The sequence below is a fragment of the Topomyia yanbarensis genome, chromosome 2 (genome assembly GCF_030247195.1).
Source record: "Topomyia yanbarensis strain Yona2022 chromosome 2, ASM3024719v1, whole genome shotgun sequence".
Lineage (NCBI taxonomy): Eukaryota > Metazoa > Arthropoda > Insecta > Diptera > Culicidae > Topomyia > Topomyia yanbarensis.
Genome location: NC_080671.1, coordinates 232,487,686 through 232,512,628, shown reverse-complemented (window position 1 = coordinate 232,512,628; position 24,943 = coordinate 232,487,686). Strand labels below are relative to the sequence as shown.

The 24,943-nt window shown below is 42.8% G+C and overlaps 1 protein-coding gene across 9 annotated transcripts in view; it reads right to left on the bottom strand.

Moving 5' to 3' along the window:
• Positions 1–24,537, bottom strand: part of LOC131678338 (putative uncharacterized protein DDB_G0282133) — a 2,723,618-nt gene extending 2,699,081 nt beyond the window's left edge. For 5 of the 9 annotated variants that reach the window (XM_058958408.1, XM_058958411.1, XM_058958409.1 and 2 more), the window contains exon 1: positions 23,552–24,537. The gene's annotated coding sequence lies outside the window, so the exon portion shown is untranslated. The remainder of the gene's footprint in view (positions 1–23,551) is intronic. The other 4 variants (XR_009303629.1, XM_058958406.1, XM_058958407.1 and 1 more) reach the window with 2 other exon arrangements.
• Between the last annotated feature and the right edge of the window lie 406 nt (positions 24,538–24,943).

Below are 24,943 nucleotides of genomic sequence, written 5' to 3'. Positions count from 1 at the left end.
TTGAGACCATCTGTGTAATCACAAAGGTATCCGGGAACTGAGCTTTTTTCTCGAAAAAAGGCTTCAAACACTTTTTTTTTATTCATTTCGTTTATTTGATAGGCACAAATGCGTTAGCTTGGCGGTGCCAAATTCTTTTGTTTTTACATTTTGGATATTTTAAAACTAGGAGGTTACAATGTTGAAATATTTTTTTTAAAAAGAGAAAAAATTTACAGCTATCTTAAGACTAGAAATAAGATTCTATATACAAGAGAGGGGGCAAAAGATTTTTTTATGAAAAAAATTTAAAACAAGGAATTCAATAGTAATAATTTTTTGGAAATATTTACAGTTATCTTAAAACTAACAATATAGTTTGGCACACAAAAGGGGGAACAAATATTTATGAGAAAATTCGCAGGTGTTTTAAGACTAGGGATACAATTCTATTTACAAGATGGGGGACAATAGTTTTAACAAAGAGGTAAAATTACAACTATCTTAAAACTAGGAATACAGAATACTAATTTGAACTTTTTTAGCGGAGACTTATGCTTGGTCAAGATATTCAGAGGGGGGCTGTAGAAGCAGTTGTATCAAGGACAGGAGAGAGAAAGCGTAGATGGTGACCGGGAGAGAAGAGCAAAACTTGCAACTTTCGGGCAAACGGGAGATCAGCGAAACAAATTAGCGCCTCAGTCTAGTAGGTCGGATTGGCGGATGGTATTCTTCGGACCCGCGGGGAATCCTTCAAAAGTCATCGGACCTTGAGTCGCTCTCGCTTCAGTTTCCGTAGTGGTAAGTGCGACGGCGGTTACATAGTTGCAGTATGGAGCTGATCGGTCCCACAAGGCAGGAGAAAGCTTCTAAAACGAGAAATAAAAAGAGAGGGGCTAAATTGGGATATTTATCGTTTTTATGAAATTATAAATAAGGGACATATAGGGGAAATCACGATTTGCCAGTATATCTCGGACTGGGACATTGGGTGGTCGACCTCGGGCCCGAAGGGAATCCTTTAACTGAGACCTGGCGTCCAAGTACCCAGCGCATACCCAGACAACGTGCTCGATGTCGTGATAGCCCTCGTCACAAGCGCACAGACTACTCTCCGCAAGCCCAGTACGCCGCAAATGCAGTCGACTTCTCGGAATTTATTATAAAATATATTGGGGATCACTTGCGGGCGTATATGGTCCGGGATTCCACGAATCTCTTCCTTCATGGATGTGTCGAAGAATACAGTAGAATCAGAAGTATCTAGGAAACGAACACGATTGGGAGTATATGAAGAAGGATTAATGCTCTGTGCCATGTAGTCGAAGTACAAGGCCATAAATCGGGTTTGAGAATTAGGCTCGAGGAGCCTCTCGAAGTTTTCAATCACCAACGGGTTCAGAATGTCGCATCGGATGAGCAATCGATATGAGAGGTCCCAAAATCGATTTTTTAGCGGAAGAACGCCCGCCAGCACTTCGAGACTCATCGTATGGGTCGAGTGCATGCAACCCAAGGCAATGCGCAAGCAACGATACTGGATTCTCTCCAATTTGATGAAGTGTATGTTCGCAGCGGAGCGGAAACAAAAACACCCGTACTCCATCACCGACAATATCGTTGTTTGGTATAACCTGATCAGGTCTCCTGGGTGGGCACCCCACCATGTTCCAGTTATTGTTCGGAGAAAATTGATCCTTTGTTGGCATTTCTGTTTCAGATACCTAATGTGACATCCCCAGGTACCTTTAGAGTCGAACCAGACCCCGAGATATTTAAATGTGATAACCTGATTGATCGTTGCACCCATTAATAGAAGCTGGAGTTGCGCCGGCTCACGCTTCCTAGAAAAACCTATTTTAATCCACCTAGCGGTGCAATTGTGCCTTTCTCAATCATGAATCACGAGAATGTGTGCGTTGTTTATATTCATTAAAAACTTTTAAATGCATATATTACATTTTATTATTATACAGCACATGACAACTATATACAGGAAAATAAATCATTATTCGAGTTCTAAAATTTTGAAAAAGGGAAAACAGCCACGGTAATATTGAACTGAAAAAAGGTGCAAAAAACCTGCTTTAATCCACCTAGCGGTGCAATTGTGCCTTTCTCATTTCTCTAAATGGCACGGAGGCTTTTTATGTTCAACATAATTGTGGAAATGTCCATTACATTCTTAGTACACTTTGCACTTATACACAATGGCATGCCAGCCACGAACTTGATGAGCTACGTGTTGACGGTGAAACACTTGAAATAAAAAAATATAATACTCCATTAGCCTAATCAGCATTAGATCAATGTTATCTGCTTACTAACTCATTTTGTCATGCGGGGATGGGTATGTGAGGAGGGCGAAAGTCCCATGAACGAACGACTCCCCAGCTTAAATTGGTATGCTTTGTAATATAGTGGTGGTTTAAAGATGATGGGGTTGAAAGTGAGGGGTATGAGGTGGTGGTCTGAGGGGTGATTTAAGGAGATTTTTAAAGGAGGGGAGTGAACAGTAGAGGAGGGGTGTAACCCCTCTCCGTAAACCATCAACTACGCCCCTGTTAAAATCCAGAAACCTTATGCAAGTCGAAAAAAAAAATTGGCCGGGATTAGGTTGACGTTTTTCAGAGTGATTGCATAACCTTTCTATATGAGAAAGGCAAAAATGTGCAAAATCCAAAAAAGTGAATCTTCGTCAAATTTTTTTCGTGTTTGCATCAAATCTCGACGTTTTATGCACCTTGAATACATTTAGCATCAAAAATAAAAATTCTATTTTTAATTTTTCCTATAGTTTTTATGAGAAATTTCTATGTGGCCGCACTCTGAAACCCGTAATTCCGGAACCAGAATTCCGATCGATCCAAAATTCAATAGCAGCCGATGGGAAGGTTGCTCCTTTCATTTGAGACTAAGTTTGGGCAAATCGGTCCAGCCATCTCTGAGAAAAATGAGTGACATTATTTGACACATACGCACATACATACACACACACACACATACACACACACACATACACACACATACACACACACACATACAGACTTTTTCCGATCTCGACGAACTGAGTCGAATGGGATATGACACTCGGCCCTCCGGGCCGGGATTAGGTTGACGTTTTTCAGAGTGATTGCATAACCTTTCTATATGAGAAAGGCAAAAATGTGCAAAATCCAAAAAAGTGAATCTTCGTCAAATTTTTTTCGTGTTTGCATCAAATCTCGACGTTTTATGCACCTTGAACACATTTAGCATCAAAAATAAAAATTCAATTTTTAATTTTTCCTATAGTTTTTATGAGAAATTTCTGTGTGGCCGCACTCTGAAACCCGTAATTCCGGAACCAGAATTCCGATCGATCCAAAATTCAATAGCAGCCGATGGAAAGGTTGCACCTTTCATTTGAGACTAAGTTTGGGCAAATCGGTCCAGCCATCTCTGAGAAAAATGGGTGACATTATTTGACACATACGCACATACATACACACACACACATACACACACACATATACACATACACACACACATACATACACACATACACACACATACAGACTTTTTCCGATCTCGACGAACTGAGTCGAATGGGATATGACACTCGGCCCTCCGGGCCGGGATTAGGTTGACGTTTTTCAGAGTGATTGCATAACCTTTCTATATGAGAAAGGCAAAAAGGTGCAAAATCGGCAAAGTCCCAAAAAGTCGATTTTTATAAAAAAATTTTTTCGAGATAACATAAAATCTCGACGTTTCATGCATTTTAAAGATGTTTGGCATCAAAAATACTCCGGCTTATATGGGAATTTCATATGTGACCGAACGATTTAGTCTATATTTCCGGACCCATATAAGCGATCCGTACGAAATTTTATAGACATCTGTGGGGATATTATAGCTATCATTTGGGACTAAGTTTGTGAAAATCGGCCAAACCATTTCCGGGAAACTGATGTGAGTTCGTAAATTTTGAAAGATGGCCGCTTTTCCCGGGCACTTCCGGAACCATCTATGGTGGTCAATGTAGTCAACGAAAGTTTGGTTGGCCGTCGGTGACCTAGAACAGCAAATTTAAGTTGTTTGAGAGACATTTTAGCGAAATTTTTACCTTTTTTGCTTTCATCGAAGTATCGGTTTGAATCACAATTTGCTATGTAATCGCACGCCACAACCTGTAACTCCGGAACCGGAAGTCGGATCGGGATGAAATTAAATAGCCATTTACGGAGACGCAATACCTTTCATTTGAGGCCAAGCTTAGTCGAATCGGTCTAGCCATCTCCGAGAAACCGATGTGACTGTTATTTTGAATTTAGATACTTCCGCCAGGGCTTCCGGAGCCGATGATGGTGGCCAATGTGGCCAAATAGCCTTTGAATGGATGTTAGTGACCTAATACTACAAATCGAAGCAGTTGTGGTCATATTTTGGAAAAAAAATCACCTTTATACATTCATTGCAGAATTTATTAAAATCGACATTTTCTGCGTGTTCGTACTCATCACCCTGTAATTCCGGAACCGGAAGTCGGATCCATTAGAAATTCAATAGCAGCCTATGGGAACGTTGCACCTTTCATTTGAGACTAAGTTTGTCAAAATCGCTTCAGCCATCTCTGAGAAAAATGAGTGACATTTTTGGTCACATACACACACACATACACACACACATACATACATACACACACACATACATACATACACACATACATAACTCCGCTAGCGAATGACGGATCCCAATAGTAGCATGTCTGTAACAACATACGTACATGGAACTATTGAGATCCAGAGCTACAGGTCCAAAGCCCTGGTAAAGGAGGATGGTTGTGATGATCCGGGCCGAGATCACCACGTAAAGCAAGGTAGGGCATAACCCCAATTCCAAGGCGTGAAGCGACCCGTGCCGAGGGATGAGTGATCGAGGGGGTGAAAAAGATGCTCGATCGTTAACGGAGCCTGTGGGGTACCTGGGCAACCCCCACAGTAAGCGTCCCTTACCACGCTAATGCGGAGCTCTGGCGTGGCGGACATATATTTCTCGCACTACTCGTGGGACTATACATGGAGGCAAATAAAAATAAAAATAAACAGACGGAGGTGCCAAACCCCTTCGCAAGAGGTGGTTTGGCGAGGTCTCCCCCCCGTGGGGAGAGTAGTGGAACGATGAGTGCTGTACTCGAAAGCACCAGTGACCCCCCAGCAGCGGTAGGCAATACCCCTACCAATGCATCGGAGGGGCCAATAGCTGCGATGCGCAAAGTAGCGAAGCAACTCGATGCTATAATGGACTTCGCTAGCGCAAAGCAGAACATAGCCAAGGAGTTGAAGTTGAGCCTTCTGGAGCTCCGGAAAGCTGTTCGTGTCGCAAGACAGGAACAGCAGGCATATGTTGAGAGGGTGGAATGTCGGGAGAGGCCCGACAGAGAAACCCAGACAGTGGCCTCCAATAGGGAGGAAAGAGAGAAGGTCAATAGAGGTTCACAGACAGTGGCCTTTACCTTCTACGGAGCAGCCACGTCGATCGGAGCGGCGACCGAGTTCCCCTCGAAGGGAAAAGGAAAGGGCAATCGCAAGACGGCATCGAATGCGAAGCGCCCTAGGAAGTCGCCAGGAGAGGGTGCCAAAACCGACACCACTCGGCGTGCAACCGTCAAGGTCAAACGCCGCCTGGGTGAGGTAAGCGAGGGCGAGAGTGACCTCGCTGTTGAGAGCGATGGTACCAGCAACCCGGCACGACCGGGGCAGGGGGGCTCAAACCCCTGGACGCTGGTTACCAAGAAAAAGCCGGCACCGAAACCGGAGGTACCGCGGCCTGCGAGGAAGGCCAAGGACAGAGGCGAAGCCTTGTGGTTAAAAAAGATGGGTGGGTAATGTCAGAGACATAACCGGAGTGAAGTAGAATACACTTTAGACCGGTAAATTCTGCTCTGGAATAAGCAATTTCTATGCGATTTTGTCGACTTTAGCACATTCATAGTTTATTTGGAGTATTTTTGGAATTATCAAGTTGACAATTTGCAACATTCTTTGAAAATATTGTTGAACTTTTATGAATGAAGGCACGCAAACGAGCGTTTGACCGTCGTCCTACTACCAGCATTAGAGAAGTAGCAGATCAGCATTTTTCGCTACATGGCCTGTACCAAACAAACCGCTCGTAAGTCCACCGGAGGAAAGGCTCCCCGCAAGCAGTTGGCAACAACTCCCTGGCAACCCTATACCATCATATGGAGTTTGACAGCGACCGACATATATGGGGCGTTATAGCTATAAAGCCCCAAACAAAGAATTATGTTCGGCACTATGCTCGATATTCAAGCATTTCACACGACGTTTTGCATCTTGTGGGATGATTTAATAATTTAATTTAATCGACATTTTGTAACTAAATACAGCTTCTAATCATTCGGCTCAAAATCAATGTTTTGCCTTTCATGGCAGTGATGCTGGCTGTACAAAGACGTCGTCCTTGACAGGGGCTGGTTGGCAACGAAGGCCATGTAAAAGTGCCCCAGTCACGGTTGGCGTTAAGAAGCCTCATCGCTACCGAACAGAAACAGTCGCCCTGCGAAAAATTCACAGCTATCAGAAATCGAGCGGGCCTAAATTGTGACCCAAAATAAACCACAAACCAACAAGTTCTTTTCAGGACCAGCCAATTATAAAGTATTATTATTATAAATGAAATTTTCCATTGCCTTAAAACCTCCCACCCCCTTTCCACCCGGCTTGAATAACTATCAATCTTGATGATGCTGTGCGGCGGGGGCACTAGTTTTTATTATAGTGGAAAATTTAGGTTTACGCGTTTTTCCCTAAAGTTTTTTAGCTGTGCTGTTTTCAAGGAAGTTGTAGTTGAATTCAAAATAAAATAGTTTATTTCTGTTGTCAGAGATGGACCTTCCAACGAAAACTAGTCTGGCTCGCTTGGAATCGAATTGTATGGACCAACCACTGCTTTCACAAAATCTGTTATTTTCAGTAATTGAACATTCTACACAACTAGTCACAACTATTTTCAATCAGCGCAAAAATCGATGATTTTCATTCAGTACAATAGCAGATTTTCACTTTTAGAAAAACAGGCAACATTCTGGCCGAAAATTTTGAAACGGAGCACCTATATCGAAATGTTAGAAAACGTTCGATTTTTGTAAATTGAATCATTACACTAACCTGTCTACAAATCACACAAATAACTTTTTTATTTTGTGCCATTCTACTTGAAAGCGACGATATTGTTCACAAGTGGCTCACTTACCATCCAACGCTCTTGGCAAGCCACTTTCTGATGCTTGTAATAAAATTTCAATTCGATTCTTTGTCGATAAATTGATGGCCCTGAAAAGGGCCTTTTCTTTGGGCAGTTTTCGAAATTTACTTGGTGCTGGTGTATATGGTAACAGTTTTGGTGCCATCGAAGACGGCGTGCTTGGCCAACTCTTCTGACAGCAGCAACTGGACGGTGGTTCGAATTTTGCGGGAGATGCTGCAAACGAACTGCTGCATGCTGATGCTGCAAACGAACTGATCGTGAACAACAGCATGCTGAGTTTTTATACCTGACTACAGCACAATGTAAGCTCGTCCTTTTTTGTGTTGTCCTCAATATGTGTTCGTCGTAGCTCCACCCCTTGGTTGGTCGACCACATATTTTTGATAAAGAACAAAATTGAAATTGTGTTTCCAATACGGAGGTTATCGAACACTCAGGGTAAAAAGAGTAATGTAATATGGCACCTTGGTAAAATGTTTGAGAATTGAAACCTTTTTTGAATGCGCCTAGTAAACACGAAACTGTAAACAAACACACAAATGATAACTTTTTATTTTATGTCATTCTACGTGAAATCTACGATATTGTTCACAAGTAGCTCACTTGCCATCGAACGCTCTTGGCAAGCTACTTTCGGATGCTTGTAATAACAAAATTTCAATTCGATTCTTTGTTGATAAATGGCCCGTACCAAACATACCGCTCGTAAGTCCACCGGAGGAAAGCCTCCCCGCAAGCAGTAAGCAACGAAGGCCGTGTAAAAGTGCCCCAGTCACGGTTGGCGTTAGGAAGCCTCATCACTACTGAACAGAAACTGTCGCCCTGCGAGAAATTCACAGCTATCAGCAATCGAGCAGGCCTAAATTGTGACCCAAAATAAACCACAAACCAACAAGTTCTTTTCAGGACCAGCCAATTATATTCCAGTAAGATATAAATGAAATTTTCGTTTTCCATTGCCTTACAACCTCTTTCCTCCCGGCTTGAATTACTATCAATCTTGATGATGCTGTGCGGCTGGGCACAGGCAGTTTCCATTATAGTGAAAAATTTAGGTTTGCGCGTTTTTCCCAAAAGTTTTTTAGCTGTGCTGTTTTCAAGGAAGTTGTAGTTGAATTCATAGTAAAAAAGTTTACTTCTATTGTCAGAGGTGGACCTTCCAACGAAAACTAGTCTGGCTTGGAATCGAATTGTATGGACCAACCACTGCTTTCACAAAATCCGTTATTTTCAGTAATTGTACATTCTACAGAATTAGTCACAACTATTTCCAATCAGCGCAAAAATCGAAGGTTTTCATTCAATACAACAGCAGATTTTCACGTTTGAAAAAACAGGCAGCATTCTGGCCGAAAATTTTGAAACGGAGCCCCTATATCGAAACGTTCGATTTTTGTAAATTGAATCATTACACTAAACTGTCACAAATAACTTTTGATTTTGTGCCATTCTCGTGAAAGCGACGGTATTGTTCACAAGTGGCTCACTTACCATCCAACGCTCTTGACAAGCTGATGCTTGTAATAACAAAACTTCAAATTCATTCTTTGTCGATAAATTGATGGCCCTGAAAAGGGCCTTTTCTTTGGGCAGTGTTCGAAATTTACTTGGTGCTGGTGTATATGGTAACAGTTTTGGTGCCATCGAAGACGGCGTGCTTGGTCAACTCTTCTGTGACAGCAGCAAACGGACGGCGGTTTGAATTTTGCGGGAGATGCTGCAAACGAACTGCTGCATGCTGATGCTGGAAACGAACTGAGCGTGAGCAACAGCATGCTGAGTTTTTATACCTGACTACAGCACAATGTAAGCTCGTCCTTTTTTGTGTTGTCCTCAATATGTGTTCTTCGAAGCTCCACCCCTTCGTTGGTCGACCACATATTTTTGATAAAGAACAAAATTGAAATTGTGTTTCCAATACGGAGGTTATCGAACACTCAGGGTAAAGAGAGTAATGTAATACGGCACCTTTGTAAAATGTTTGAGAATTGAAACCTTTTTTGAATGCGCCTAGTAAAAATTCACTTCACTCCAGTTTGTTTCTGACCATATTTGCAATTTGCGTACTGAAATAAATCATAATTTAGGGTTTAACCCAAATAGCTCTCCAGGGAGAAACAGTCCATGAAACAGAAAATGCAAACTCATTCTTTGAAATGATTTTGGTGGCCCTGAAAAGGGCCTTTTTATAATGATACAAGTGAGTTCTACCTTTTCAACTTCCAAATCCATACAAAGTGCGTCCCTGCCGCTTCAGAGTATAGACGACATTCATTGCGGTTTTGCGCTTGGCGTGTTCAGTGTAGGTCACGGCATCTCGGATGACATTTTTCTGCACACCATCAGCATTCGTAGATTAAATTGGAGATGCATTTTACATCACCACGACGAGCCAGACGCCGACTGGCAGATTTGGTGATTCCCTGGATTTTATCACGAAGAACCTGGCGATGACGCTTGGTACGGGAACGCAAACATGATACCGCTCATTGTACCGTCCGGACGAGCATGTTGCTCGTGTGGTAAGCGAGCACCCACTGATACAAAACAAGCTCGCGTGACCTGTATATATAACATTCCCGTATGTAATGAAACGCTTACATGCTCCTTTTTGACGGCTCTGCGTGGGATATGCTGACAAATTGCGCATTTTCCTCGCTGTTTCCGAAGGATTTTCTGAAAATCCTTGTTTTGGTTTATTTATAGTAGTCGCAGTAATTCCGAAATTTAATACGATATACGTGCACAAATTTCCGATCAGATAGTGCAAAAATATTGCGATTTCGTCCAGTAGAACGGAAGATACTCGCATTTCAAACCTGGGAAAATTTCTCAACTGAAATTTTTGAAACGGGACCCCATATTGAAACGTTAGAAGTATTCTACTTCAAAACCGACAAGGACAAATACGCCGATGTCCTTAAATCGATGAAAGCGGCCGAAAGCCTCTCGGCCCTTGGGCAGGATGTGCGTAGCGTAAGACGCACCAACACGGGAGAGATGCTCCTGGTGTTGAAGCGAGGCGCACAATCAAGTGCAATATACAAGGCCTTGGCCCAAGAGGTCCTTGGTGAGGGCGCCCAAATCAGGTCGCTAGGTGCGGAAACAACTCTCCAGTGCAAGCACTTGGACGAGTTCGCGACCGCAGAAGACGTCGTCGCAGCCGTCAAGGAGCAATGCGGCGTCACAATCGAGCGGGCCTCTGTGCGATTGAGGGACGGACCCTCTGGCACCCAGGTAGCCTACCTCAGGCTACTGAATGCGGATGCCAAAAAGGTAACCGAGAAAGGGAAGCTGAAGATCGGCTGGTCGGTATGCCCTATTAGTATACCCCAGCCGCCTTCAGTGGACAGGTGCTATCGGTGCCTAGAATCCGGCCATAAAGCTTACGAATGCAAAGGCTTAGACAGGAGCAAGCTATGTCGTCGCTGCGGCGAGGAGGGGCATAAAGAGCGGGGGTGCACTAAGGCATATAAGTGCCTTATCTGCACTTCTAAGAAGCAAGCCCATAAACATGCTATGGGCGGACCTTCGTGTCCCTTCGGCGAGTTAAATAAGAAGAAGCCGTGAGAGTCACACAGCTAAATCTTAACCATTGTGCAGCAGCCCAACAGCTGCTGTGGCAGTCGGTCTCGGAGTCGAGGACAGATGTCGCCCTCTTATCAGACCCGTACAGCATCCCTGCCGGCAACGGCAATTGGGTGTCGGACGGGGCTGGAATGGTGGCAATCTGTACAACGGGAAGGTTCCCGGTTCAAGAGGTAATACACCCCTCCGCCGAGGGTGTGGCGATTGCCAAGATCAATGGTGTGTTCTATTGCAGCTGCTACGCCCCACCAAGGTGGCCAATAGAACAGTTCTACCAGATGATCGACAGGCTCTCGTCGGATCTCGTGGGCCGGAAACCGGTAGTAATAGCGGGAGACTTCAACGCTTGGGCAGTGGAGTGGGGCAGCCGCTGTACAAATATCAGGGGTCAAGCGCTAATGGAAGCGTTTGCGAAACTCGATACTGTGCTAGCTAATGATGGCTCCGCTAGTACATTCCGTAGAAACGGAGTGGAGGCGTGGATTGATTTGACCTTTGCCAGCCCGAGTCTGGCTCCAGGCATGGAATGGAGGGTAGACGAAGGCTACACCCATAGCGATCATCTAGCAATCCGCTTTAAGATCAACTATGGTGTGCAGCATCCAAGGGCGGGAGATCCCTGTCAGGTACGCGGGTAGAAGTCCAATCACTTCGACAGCGAAGCTTTCACCGCGGCCCTGGGACTGGAGGCCAACACCGACAGTCTAAGCGGGGATGCGCTGGTAGCTGTTCTATCACGCGCGTGCGACGCCACTATGCCGAGAAAAACACTGCCAAGAAACGGTAGATGCCCGGTATACTGGTGGAGTGCCGAGATTGCAGCTCTACGGTCAGCCTGTCTCAGAGCTAGACGTAGGATGCAAAGAGCTCGCACCGAGGATGCAAGAGAGAACCGCCGTGAAGTGTTTCGAGCTGCGAAACTAGCCCTTAACAAGGCTATTAAAAGCAGCAAGAGAGCGTGTTTCGACAACCTGTGTGAGAGTGCCAACGCGAATCCGTGGGGTGACGCCTACCGGATTGTGATGGCCAAGACCAAAGGGGGCTCCTCACCCCCAGAACGGTCTCCGGACCGGTTGGCAACGATTATCGAAGTACTCTTCCCGTCTCGAGCCACAAGCCCCTGGCCACCTGCACTACGAGACAGTGCGGGCACGGTCGAAATGGTGGCTCCAGTGACGAATGAAGAACTACTCGCAGTGGCTAAATCCCTAGCAATGAACAAAGCTCCAGGGCCGGATGGAGTCCCAAACAACGCTCTCAAGGCAGCGATCATAGCGAACCCGAACATGTTCAGGCTAGCTATGCAGAGATGCCTTGACGAGTGCCGTTTCCCCGATAGATGGAAAAGGCAGAAACTGGTGCTGTTGCCGAAGCCCGGGAAGCCGCCAGGCGACCCATCGGCGTACAGACCAATCTGTCTGATAGACACGACTGGCAAACTGCTTGAGAGGATCATCCTCAACAGGCTCACCCCGTACGCGGAAGGTACGGACGGTCTGTCAAGCAACCAGTTTGGCTTTCGGAAGGGTAAGTCCACAGTGGACGATCTCAACTCAGTGATAAATACTGCCGAGATAGCGATCCAACGAAAAAGGCGAGGTATTCGATACTGTGCGTTAGTGACACTTGACGTGAAGAACGCATTCAACAGCGCAAGCTGGGATGCCATCGCGCTCTCGTTACACCGGCTTAGCCTACCGGTGGGTCTGTACCGGATCCTGGAAAGTTACTTCCAAAACCGCGTACTGCTATACGAGACCGATGCCGGTCAGAAAAGGGTTCCGATTACCGCCGGAGTCCCGCAGGGCTCGATCCTAGGCCCGGTGCTATGGAACCTCATGTATGACGGGGTTCTGAGACTGAAGTTCCCTCCTGGGGTCAAGATCGTCGGCTTTGCCGACGACGTAACCTTGGAGGTCTACGGGGAGTCAATTCCTGAGGTAGAACTAACCGCAGAACACGCGATTAGCACGGTGGAGGAATGGATGAGCGCGAGAGGCCTGGAGCTCGTTCATCATAAGACGGAGGTAGTTATCGTCAACAACCGCAAGTCGGCACAACATGCAGTTATCCATGTGGGAGAAGTCGCGATCACTTCACAGCGAAGTCTGAAGTCTCTCGGAGTCATTATAGACGACAAGCTGACCTTCGGCAGCCATGTCGACTATACGTGCAAGAGAGCGTCGACTGCTGTTGCGGCACTATCGAGAATGATGTCCAACAGCTCAAAGGTGTGCGCCAGTAGACGTAGGTTACTGGCAGGCGTTGCCGTATCTATCCTCAGGTACGGCGGCCCGTCATGGTCAAGAGCACTGAGGGTAACCAGTTACCTACAGAAACTGGAGAGCACCTACCGCGTGATGTGCCTCAGAGTGATATCTGCCTACCGCACGGTATCACACGATGCATCCTGCGTGATAGCGAGCATGATGCCAGTCGGGCTGGTCATTCGGGAAGATGAGGAGTGCTTTGAGCTACGTGGAAATAGGGGAGCCCGCGAGCGCACCAGGGTGACCTCGGTCGCCAGATGGCAGCGTGAGTGGGACAACTCCTCGAAAGGTAGGTGGACCCACCGGCTGATACCTAGCATATCGAGCTGGGTGGGAAGACCCCATGGGGAAGTTCACTTCCACCTGACACAATTCCTGTCAGGCCATGGCTGTTTCCGTCAGTACCTCCACAGGTTCGGACACGCGGAGGTCCCAGTCTGCCCGGACTGCCCAGGTGTAGACGAAACTGCCGAACACATACTGTTCGTATGCCATCGGTTCGACGTCGAAAGAAGAGCAATGCTTGACGTCTGTGGCTGGGACACAACCCCGGATACCCTTATTCAGCGGATGTGTCAAACGGTGGAGAAGTGGAACGCAGTCTCGGCTGCTACCATCCAGATTGCCAGTAGGCTACAGGTAATCTGGCGAACCGAGCAACAGACGGCGGGCACGGCTAACTAGTGATTGGTTAGTTGGAGCGAAAAAGGCCAAGCGCAAAATAAGAGAGTGAATGGTCTGTTCATGCCGAGGCAGGTTGGCGCAGCGAATGGCAACCGCGTAAGGGGTAAACCCAGCCACCCCGAAGCAAGACAGAAGAGTGAGTGTATAGGCGTATAAGTGGACTGCCTCATGCCAAGACGGGAGGGTCGTAGCGTAGTATGTTGGAACTAAGCTATCGATGCCTCATGGCGTGGCAGAGGAGTGAAAGGGTGAGCATCCAAGTCAGTCTCACACTGCATGTTCAGGGTGAGCATAAAAGTCAGCCTCACAGGTTGGTAGAGGCTAGCACAAAAGTCAGCCTAGCAAGGAATGAAAAAGGTGAGCACAAAAGTCAGCCTCGCATGGTATGTCAGAAGTGGGGCCTAAGAAAAATGTCCCACATGGGATGCCAGAGGGAGTGACAAAGGTACAATAGAGTGGCACGATTGAGAGTGAATCAGGTGATAGGGTGAGCACCCAAGTCAGCCTCACATGGATGGGTAGGGCGAGCACAAAAGTAAGCCTAGCAAGGAATGAGTAAGGTGAGCACACAAGTCAGCCTCGCATGGAACGTAAAAGGTGAGCACAAAAGTCAGCCTCATGTGGGAGTGTTTGAGAGTGAATCAAAGTGTGATTGAGAGAGCACCCAAGTAAGCCTCATACAGGATGTATGATCGCGCGAGTGAGAGTGAATGAGTACATTCAGTACAGCCATCCCCCCAGAAGTAATACCGAGAGGTAGTTCCTGGGAGGAATGATGGCGGAGCCCAATGGAGTTTAGTCGGTATTAATGGCTGGTCACCATTTGAGTCCGACACGCCCCCAGTGCACCCCGTGTGGTAGATTGGACCCTACCGTTAGCACGTTTACTGGGCTAGGACATAAAGGTCTTCTCCATTGTAAAAAAAAAAAAAATACACACATACATACACACACAGACATTTGCCGAACTCGACGAACTGAATCGAATGGTATATGTCACTCGGCCCTCCGGGCCTCCGTTAAAAAGTCGGTTTTCAGAGCAATTTCTATTGAGAAAGGCAAAAACAACCAATTCAGTTTTCTCCGTGGAGAACTCAATACCCAGCTGAAGAGCCCAAGCAGACAAATTGTCCAAGGTATTTTGTAATGGTCCTTGCAAGTCGGCAGCTTTGGGCCCTGTAACAGAGACCACGCCGTCGTCTGCAAGTTGCCTTAGCGTGCATGAATTGGCAAGACAATCGTCAATGTCATTCACGTAAAAATTGTAGAGTAAAGGACTTAGACATGAGCCCTGGGGAAGACCCATGTAGCAAAATCGCGATGTTGTTAAATCGCCATGCGAAAAGTGCATGTGCTTTTCAGACAACAGGTTTAGCAAAAAGTTATTTAAAATTGGCGAAAGACCATGCTGGTGCAGCTTCTCTGACAGAATGTTGATAGAAACTCAAAAAGTCAAAAGCCCCCTTAATATCCAAGAAGACTGATGCCATCTGCTCTTTGTTAGCATAGGCCATTTGGATTTCTGTAGAAAGCAACGCAAGGCAATCGTTCGTCTCTTTGCCTTTGCGGAAGCCAAATTGTGTATCTGACAGTAAGCCATTTGCTTCAACCCAATTGTCGAGGCGAAACAAGATCATTTTCTCGAACAACTTTCGAATACAGGACAGCATTGCAATCGGCCGATACGAGTTGTGGTCGGAGGCTGGTTTTCCTGGTTTTTGGATGGCGATGACCTTCACTTGCCTCCAGTCATGAGGGACAATGTTACCCTCAAGAAACTTGTTAAATAAATTCAACAAGCGCCTTTTTGCAGTATCAGGTAGATTCTTCAGCAAGTTGAATTTGATTCTGTCTAACCCTGGGGCGTTATTGTTGCATGATAAGAGAGCAAGTGAGAACTCCACCATCGAAAACGGTGTTTCGTTCGCGGTATCGTGAGGAGACGCGGCGCGGCACGTTTTCTGTACCGGGACAGAGTCCGGACAGATCTTCTTGGCGAAAGCAAATATCCAACGGTTTGAATATTCCACGTTCTCGTTGGTACTATTACGGTTACGCATACGTCGAGCCGTACCCCAAAGAGTGCTTATCGCTGTTTCTCTCGTTAACCCGTCTACGAACCGGCGCCAATAACTGCGTTTTTTGGCTTTCATTAGACTCTTCATTCGCCTTTCTAACGACGCGTACTGTAAATAGCTAGCGGGTAACCCGTCTTCCCGGAAGGCCTTATATGCAGTGGACTTTTCCGCGTACAGCTCTGAGCACTCTTTATCCCACCACAGGGTGGGAGACCGTCCATGGGTATTCGCGCTGGGTACTGGTTTAGTCTGAGCTTGATTCACACTGTCGAGAATCAAGCCAGCCAAAAACCTGTACTCTTCCTCCGGAGGAAGTTCTTGAGTGGATTCGATTTTAACGGATATCGCGGTCGCGTAACTCTTCCAATCAATGTTCCGTGTGAGGTCATACGAGACATTGATTGTTTCTGATGGTCTTGAACCGTTAGCAATTGAAATCACGATAGGCAAATGATCGCTACCGTGGGGATCACCTGCAATCTAACTGTAGCGATGTCGAGCATAGCGATAAATCCAACGCGCTTGCGCGTGCTGGTGGTGTAGGAATCCGCGTCATTTCTCCCGTGTTTAAGATGGTCATGTTGAAATTGTCGCAAAGATCTTGGATTAATGTTGATCTATTATCATCATGAAGACAGCCCCATACCGTACCGTGCGAGTTAAAGTCTCCCAGAACTAGCCGCGGAGCCGGTAAGGATTCCGTGATATTACAAAGCGTTCGGTGCCCTACCGAGGCTCTAGGGGGGATGTAGATGGAAGCAATGCAAAGGTCTTTACCTTTGATTAGAACTTGACAAGCGACAATTTCAATGCCTGGTGTCGAAGGGAGGTTAATTCGGTTGAAAGAATAGCACTTTTTGATCCCCAAAAGTACTCCTCCATAAGGGTTTTCTCTATCCAGACGGATTATATTAAAGTCGTGGAAGTTGAGATTTATATCAGAAGTTAACCAGGTTTCACATAATGCGAAAGCATCACATTTTAAACTGTTTAGTAAGAATTTGAAGGAATCGATTTTCGGGAGGATACTTCTGCAATTCCACTGTAGGACAGTGATCGAATCAGTGACCTCGTTTGATGACTTAGCCATCGAAGGATACGATCGCTGCAAGGAGGGGCCATTTAGCAGTCAACTGTTTCAAAAATGTTTGCACCATAGGGAGAAAATGTATCAGAATGCTTTTAAGAGGATCAGTAACATTGAAAGCTGTGAAAATTAAGTCCACTATGTCAGAAAATTTCATTAGTCCGCTACTGGACTGAGTATCTGTTTGAAAAAAGGGAACACTTGGGGTTTTTGGTGTCCCTGGAAGTGGTGGATACTCCTTGTTAGAATTAAAATTTCCAAGTCCTGGAGCAACTTGCTTCGGCTTTAGTGCATCACTTCCATTGGATTTATTGATTGTAATTGGCGCGCTCTGAGTGGACGACACCTTGGCACCCTTACGAGGCAATCTAGGGGAGGCTAGATTTTTCCTCTTCCTGGACTCCCCTGAGTTAACCAAAGATGTTCCCTCTTGTGGGTCTTCTTCCTCAACGCCAGCCAAAAGAGCAAAGGAATTTTCGGAAGGGACAGATGGCGAAGCATTCTTAGGAATTTCTGCATAAGAGCGCTTCGAGCGTTCCTTAAGGGAGCGCTTCATTTTATCCCCGCGCTGTTTGTACGCGGGGCATGATTTAAGATCATGCGGAAGGCCCCCGCAGTAAATACACTTTTCAGTTTCTCCACCGCAAGAGTCATCCTCATGTTCTCCCTCGCATTTGCGCACCTTTTCTTATTGCCACAATAGGTGGCTGTGTGGCCCAGCTGCATGCAATTGCTGCAGTTCATTACCCGCGGTACAAACAGGCGAACAGGTAGACGAACCTTATCCAGGAGGAGATAGTTGGGGAGGAAAGACCCGGAGAAAGTCACCCGAAGCGAGTCTGACAATGAATAAGTTGTCTTATTATTCTCAGTTTTTGCGGAATACAATTGCTTGCATTCCAGAATCTTCACATGTTCAAGTGAGGGGTTATGAATCATTTTAAAAAATTTAGATGTGCAACGCATGTATCTCGCACTACACACATTTGAAAACATCGATGTACCACAATTCCATTTGCATAAACGAACGTGATTTAATGTGAATGTAATGCAAGCGTGTGCATTGCGAAAAGGGAAAAAATTCTTACATCTGAATGTCAAATTCTCATGATAAGTTTCGACAATAAAACTGACAATAGTTAGAGATATGAGCAGATGAACTTGTACACGCAGAAAAATTAAGCATATTTAAACCAAAAATATGTGTTATTGAATCCTACCATTTATTTTTTGTTTATTACTTCGAACAACAAACTTATTGGTCTAAAAATATTTTTTATTGCACTTACAATAAATTTGTGCTTTCAATAAAAACAGTTATTTTGTTTTAATTTCAATAAAATATTTATTAAAAAATAGAACAATAACTTTTTTTTATTGAAACAATAAATACATTTTATTGGTTGCAATAAATAAATTTATTGTCTCCCGACCAATAATTTTATTTATTGAATTAAATCCATATTTTTATTGAACCTACAAATCTTTTTTCTGCGTGTACTAATAACATCCCCTTTGACCAGTTTTAACATTTGTCAACCCAACCAGCGAATCACGATTGTACAAAATTTCCAACAAATCCGCATCATAACATAAATTGATCTGAATCAGCTAATACCTTCATATTTTTTAAATTTATGGTTTTATTTTTCCATGATTTGTATTTTGCGTTCGTTGCATTCAACTAATGTATAGAAATTGATAGGTCGTCGTTTTGAATATAAAATTATTCACTAAATAGTGATAATACATATAGTTGAGGATAATTATGATGTCTATTGTTTGAAGTAGGCAACTCTATTTTATATTCTTTTTAATGAAACTTAACGATGAAACGTCTACTTGTTCAATAATGAAAAAATAATTAGAATCGGTCAACAAACCATTGAGATATGGCCTTTTGAAGTAAACATTCCGACTTTTATAAATTTTTTAAAATTACGCATTATATTTAACGTTTGGTAGACAACTCTATTTTCATATTTTTTTTCAGTGCACCATATAAGTAACACTTTTTGTACATTATATTTATGTAATTAAATGGTAAGATTTTCCTTTAAAAACCGCGACACGTATAAACGATCTAAATAGTCAATGAACCAACATGGATTCACGCTTGAAGTCTGGTAGAAAACCCATCTATGACCGCATACCACATCCAAACCGTTATAAATTTCGATTCCGTCAATGAAATATTTTCAAACTTGCAGAGGATATACTTTATTACTATATCTTTCGAATGCCATGTACTAAATAAGTAGACAAATATTTTTTGTTTATAGAGATAGGACCAAACCCGTGGGTGTTTGCTGGTAGCCTTATGAAACGTGTCATAAAACTTCAAATCGCAATTTCTCCCGAATCTCTCGATGGATCATTTTGAAATTCACTGAGAAGATTCTTGGATACTGTATCTTTCGAATGCCGTATGACAAATTTATGGTCATTTTTTTGTTAATAACGGTTTTAGGAACACCGTGGTAAGAAAATTAATTCTTTTAGTAGATAGATCCAAAAAAATGATGATCGGATATAGATCGTAAAATGCAATATTTTATGAATTTTCTTACACTCGTGGTTAACAAATTGAATCAGAATGTTAACAGCTTACAAGTTAGCATCGCAAATACCCCAAGCTAAGTGTTGTTACCTTTGGACCGAGGGAAGCGATGACTTTCGGGCGTATACTTTGTCCACAGCGAACGTGCACTGACACGGGATTTATGTCCATTAATTCACGAATGCACGATAACTTAGATTCGTGATACAGCACGTGCCTCTAAATTTCACATTTAATACTTCCGTGGAGATTTATTTTTGGCCTACGAAGGCTAACACCGAAATCACACGGAAAGACTTTCGGTAGAATGCAACACACTTCACTTAGCGGAAACACGCATTTATTCGCTCTCCTAATTTTATTGAAGATAAACTTGAGGATGATGTGATTGCTAGTGTGGTTTTATTTCAACTGACTACTGCCTAATCTATCACATGATAGCAAGATAGAGTGGTGAATATAGCATCCGATCGCACCCGAATGATCCCGAATGAAATACCTCTACGTCCGCGTTTGACAGAGACAGACCGGATTAAAGTTGACAGCAGTAAGGGAAAACAACCGAGCGAACAACAACCAATCATAAAAAACAGCAGACCAACCGTCAATCGAACTCAAGGGGTCCAAAAGTCACATACAATCAAAAAATACCATAGATACACGCCATTTTCAAATTTATTTTTGCGTCAACCAACATGCTAAACGTCACACCACAGATCATTCAAGTTACTTCCCTTTGTTTCCTTGATCCCGGTTGGCGTTGAATCTATCCTACGTCCTTCCTGCGTCAGAACTGGGTTGATCGGTAAGAAACCGCAGCTGCAACACGTGGTTCGCTGAACGCCAAATACTGCCTAACAGCAGCCGTTGTCTTCACCTTTCACAATGGCCGTTGCACTACAATGGGACCGCGCGTACCCACGCTGTTCGCATTAACGCCGAAGCACTTTCTCACGGTTCACCGGTCCGGGAATCCAGCTCGAAGGACAAAAAAATGTTGTTACCTTTGGACCGAGGGAAGCGATGACTTTCGGGCGTATACTTTGTCCACAGCGAACGTACACTGGCACGGGATCTATGTCCATTAATTCACGAATGCCCGAGAACTTCGTGATACAACACGTGCCCCTAAATTTCACATTTGATACTTCCGTGGGGATTTATTCTTGGCCTACGAAGGCTAACACCGAAATCACATGGAAAGACTTTCGGTGGAATGCAACACACCTCACTTAGTGGAAACACGCATTTATTCGCTCTCCTAATTTTATTGAAGATAAATTTGAGGATGATGTGATCGCTAGTGTGGTTTTATTTCAACTACTAATGCCTAATCTATCACATGATAGCAAGGTTGAGTGGTGAATATAGCATCCGATCGCACCCGAATGATCTTTAATTTCTACCTACTAATAACGATCGCTTGGTAGTGAAAAAGGAGTCTAATATGCAAGGAGCAGAGTGAGAGGTCTACAATATTGATTTGTGGATCATATGTGGTTGCCTATCTTGTTAGTTATTCGGGGCTTTAACACTAAGGTTAAATAATTGATTTTAAATATGTGCATTGTTCCAATATGAATAAACTCGCACAAAACATCATGCTTAAAACTCTGATTTCTGTTTTAATGTACTTATTATGTACTTATTATTTCATTCATAAAACTGTAGAAATTTTGTTAGCAAATAAAACCGTTCCAATCTGCATTGATGCATTACAGAAATATATCTATATTCTCTGTCTGCAAACAAAAATATGAAATATAACACTTGTGAACACAAAATGATCATCCTGTCAAAGTTTAATTTTTTGTTTGACCTTTGTATACTTTTAATTTAAGCCTCGCTGAAAAAACGTGTACAATTTTAATTCGCAGAGTGTGATCAAACCTTTATTTATAATTGATATTTATTCCATACTTGTGAAAATTCGCTTGAAACGAAATAAAACTATTCTCCTCCACGTCATGTTTAATTAGAAAGACATTCACAGTTCATTTTGAATTCAAATTGAAATATTTCAACCAATTTTGCAATCAAAGTTTAAAATCTAGACAAACATATGATTACGGCTTAAAAGCCAACTGTCAACGTTTTCTTTGAGAGGAAATTCCAGACACACCGTTACCAATCAAAGATGTTGGTAGTAAACAAGAGAAAAAATTTCTCTTTCATTAACTCATATGAACTGTGTTTAGCCAGTAACGGTTTGTCTGAAATTTCCTTTCAGAGAGACAGTTGGCTTTTGGGCCGTAATCATATATTTGTCGAGAAAAATTCTATCATGGAACCAGTTACAATCGATGGTTCAACCACTTCAAACTCGACGAGCGCGTATTCAAACTGAATGAAAGCATGTATATGTATACCAATTTATTTTCTTTTGTGCATTGAATATTATGTCACTACTAAATGCTGTTCATCATCGGCCAACCATCAACTATACAACACATAGAGTTCTTTCAGAAACATATCGGCTACAAGTTTACAAAATTCTTCTCATACGCTATGGAACGAGACATATGCGAATTTTATTTAACTTGAATTTGTTGTTTTTTAACATTGTCGTGTATCACATATCAGAACGCAGCCATATAAATGACAGCATCGTTTGGTTAAAGCCTACCAAATAAATTAGGCCGGTATAAAAGTTAGTCCGGTTTAAAAACATTTAGTACGCCTTTGAGCTTACGGCTATGTATTTTGATGTTGAAAATCCAGCAGTGGATTAGTTTAATTAATAATAAATAACATTATTTCTTTTTTGAACCACAATATTATTCAATCCAGTGATCAAAATTTCTCACAAAAAATTCACACGTCATTTACTAGGATCACAAAACTTGGTTCCCGTAGTTCCAAAACAAGGAACTCGTTTGGATATATCAAATTCTTTTTGTTCACGCTCTACCTAGAGCGCTCCAGCTTTGAAAGTATTAGTGTGTTTTCCACGCATTAAGCACTATTTACACCTATCCGATCCGTTTCAGTGCCGGTTCAGTACCGTGCAGGGATACCTATAGTCTTTCATACAATTCAAATGCGAGCATTCACCCCAAGAGGATAAATGTTTTGATGTTTCTTTGAAAAATGAGTGAAGCCAACATAAGCTGGCTTCCTGGCTCGGCTAGTTGCCAAAAATGACAGCGAACGCGTTTTAAGCAACATTCACATCGCTACGAGATGTTGTTAACTCGACCTGAAACTTATCGAATGCATACAAACTTCATTTTGGTGTACTTAACTGGTACTCAGGTGATAAAAGCGTCCTGATTTTGTGGAAAAGAAGCGATGCAAGAGAAAGCGTGATTTATCATATATTGTTAATAATTACTTATTTTGAATCTCACTTTTAAACAGTGTTGTACAGTTCATGTAAACAGACCTTGATACGTAGCTAGCGCTACTGGCATTTGGTGGTAGCTTCAGGCAACAAACAGTTTTCACGGGGCTGATTCACCTTTATCCGGCACGGCACCGTGCCAGACATGTGTGAATGCTCGCATTTGAAATATATGAAATAATATTGGTGTCCGCACACGATACTGAACCGTCACTGAATTGGATCGGAAAGATGCAACTGTGGCTTTATAATTCGATATATCGGCGTAATAAAATGATTCTGGAAGCTCATTTACAAACACAAATGTGTTCAGTTTGTTTTCCTCACGAAATACCTAACCTAAACGGGTCTCTACAGTACAAAATGTTTTGTTTTCTTCGCGAAAAGATTCGCCTCCATGTCTTTTTTAACGAGAATATAAAAGCTTATTCGAATTTTATTATTCCACGCCGGCATATCATATGGAGGGTAATATATCAACGATATCATGTAGCCCACATGATAACTAATCATTTGACAAGTCAACAATACCATATTCATAGTTTTACAGTATTATAAGGAAACAGTGGTTATCTTTTATGTGTTACTTATCGTAAATGGCTATTGTTATATGACATGTGAACTGTACGAAACTATGACATATAGTACAAAACATTTTAACAGCTCATTTCCTAACTAAATACTTACGCTTGAACTAAGGAAGAATTCTGTCAAACTATTCCGGATATGTGCAGGATTGATAAAGCACTACTGTTGAAGATATTTGTATTCGAGCATAAAAACAACATGTTCTTTTTTTTGATTATGTAACAACACTGATTAATCTGCTTAAGCGAAACATTGACCGAATTTGATGAGTATTCCTTGTTGCTCATTTTCCGATTTTCTTTCTGTTGTCATGAGTAAGATATTTAACGTTGAAAATATCCATTAAGCTTATCCTTCTAATTGATCACACGAAAGGAAGAATACAGTCCATGTTTTATGATTTCTTCTTATAACTCTAGAACCTACTACAGGTAGTTTTCATTTAATTTCCACCAAGAAACTAATAGCATCTCAATCTTTAAGATATCTTTAGATTACATAAATTATCAGAACTGTTCATCTCCACACTGAACAGTCTTTTACTAATACTAAATAAAATAGATAACCCAACGTGTCTCGATATTTATTCATGCGGTTTACATGAAACATAAGTCACTGTGCACCGATTTGCTGGTACCAGATTATAATCAACATTCTCATGTGGCGTCCAATTATTCAATAAAATACATAAAATCAAAACTTAAGTGTTTTGAATGAGCTGCCAAACGCACTACACTGATATACACGAACAATATAATGACAACTCGAAGTAGAATACTGAATACACCAAGTGCGAATACACATACTATCTCAATCATCAGTCTTATGGAATACACGTTAAAATGTATAGATATACAGTGATTATATCGTCTTTTATCTATTATGCATAAACGAATAATGCATAACGTACATAGCCTCATGAGTGCATGAAGTGAACTAAGACCTCAATTTTTGGCCTGATATTGGTCTAATATAATAGATACAGTGTCCATTCAAGCTTAACTCCCTGAATTTTATTTAAAACCTTGTTTGACGAATGTCGCAATCAAGTTTGAATTAAGTCAAAACCAGATATTTCTAATTTACGAGTTTTACAATTGTCTACATTAATTTCGATAAATATAACAAAGCAGAACACACTGGCAGTGAACATTTTCAATTCTTGATGTGAATCGGGAGAAAGGATACAATTTGTATTAGTGAGAAAAACAGGGCTTTCACAGCGCATGTTTCAAATGTTCTTTCCCCTATTCCGGAGCCCTGACTCTTGAATAATACCAGCCGAGGAAATGGCAACATTTTCCATTTGTGAATTACACATCGATGAACAACCTAACGATATTCTGCATTAAGGAGGACCCCTTATATAATTCTGGCAAAAAGTACCTAATGTTTAACATTTTTTTCTTTTTTTTTGAAGCAGTAAAATGATTTTGACATGGGCGCTGTTCTGCAAAATGTTTATTAAGGGTTCATCTATAAAATCAAAAT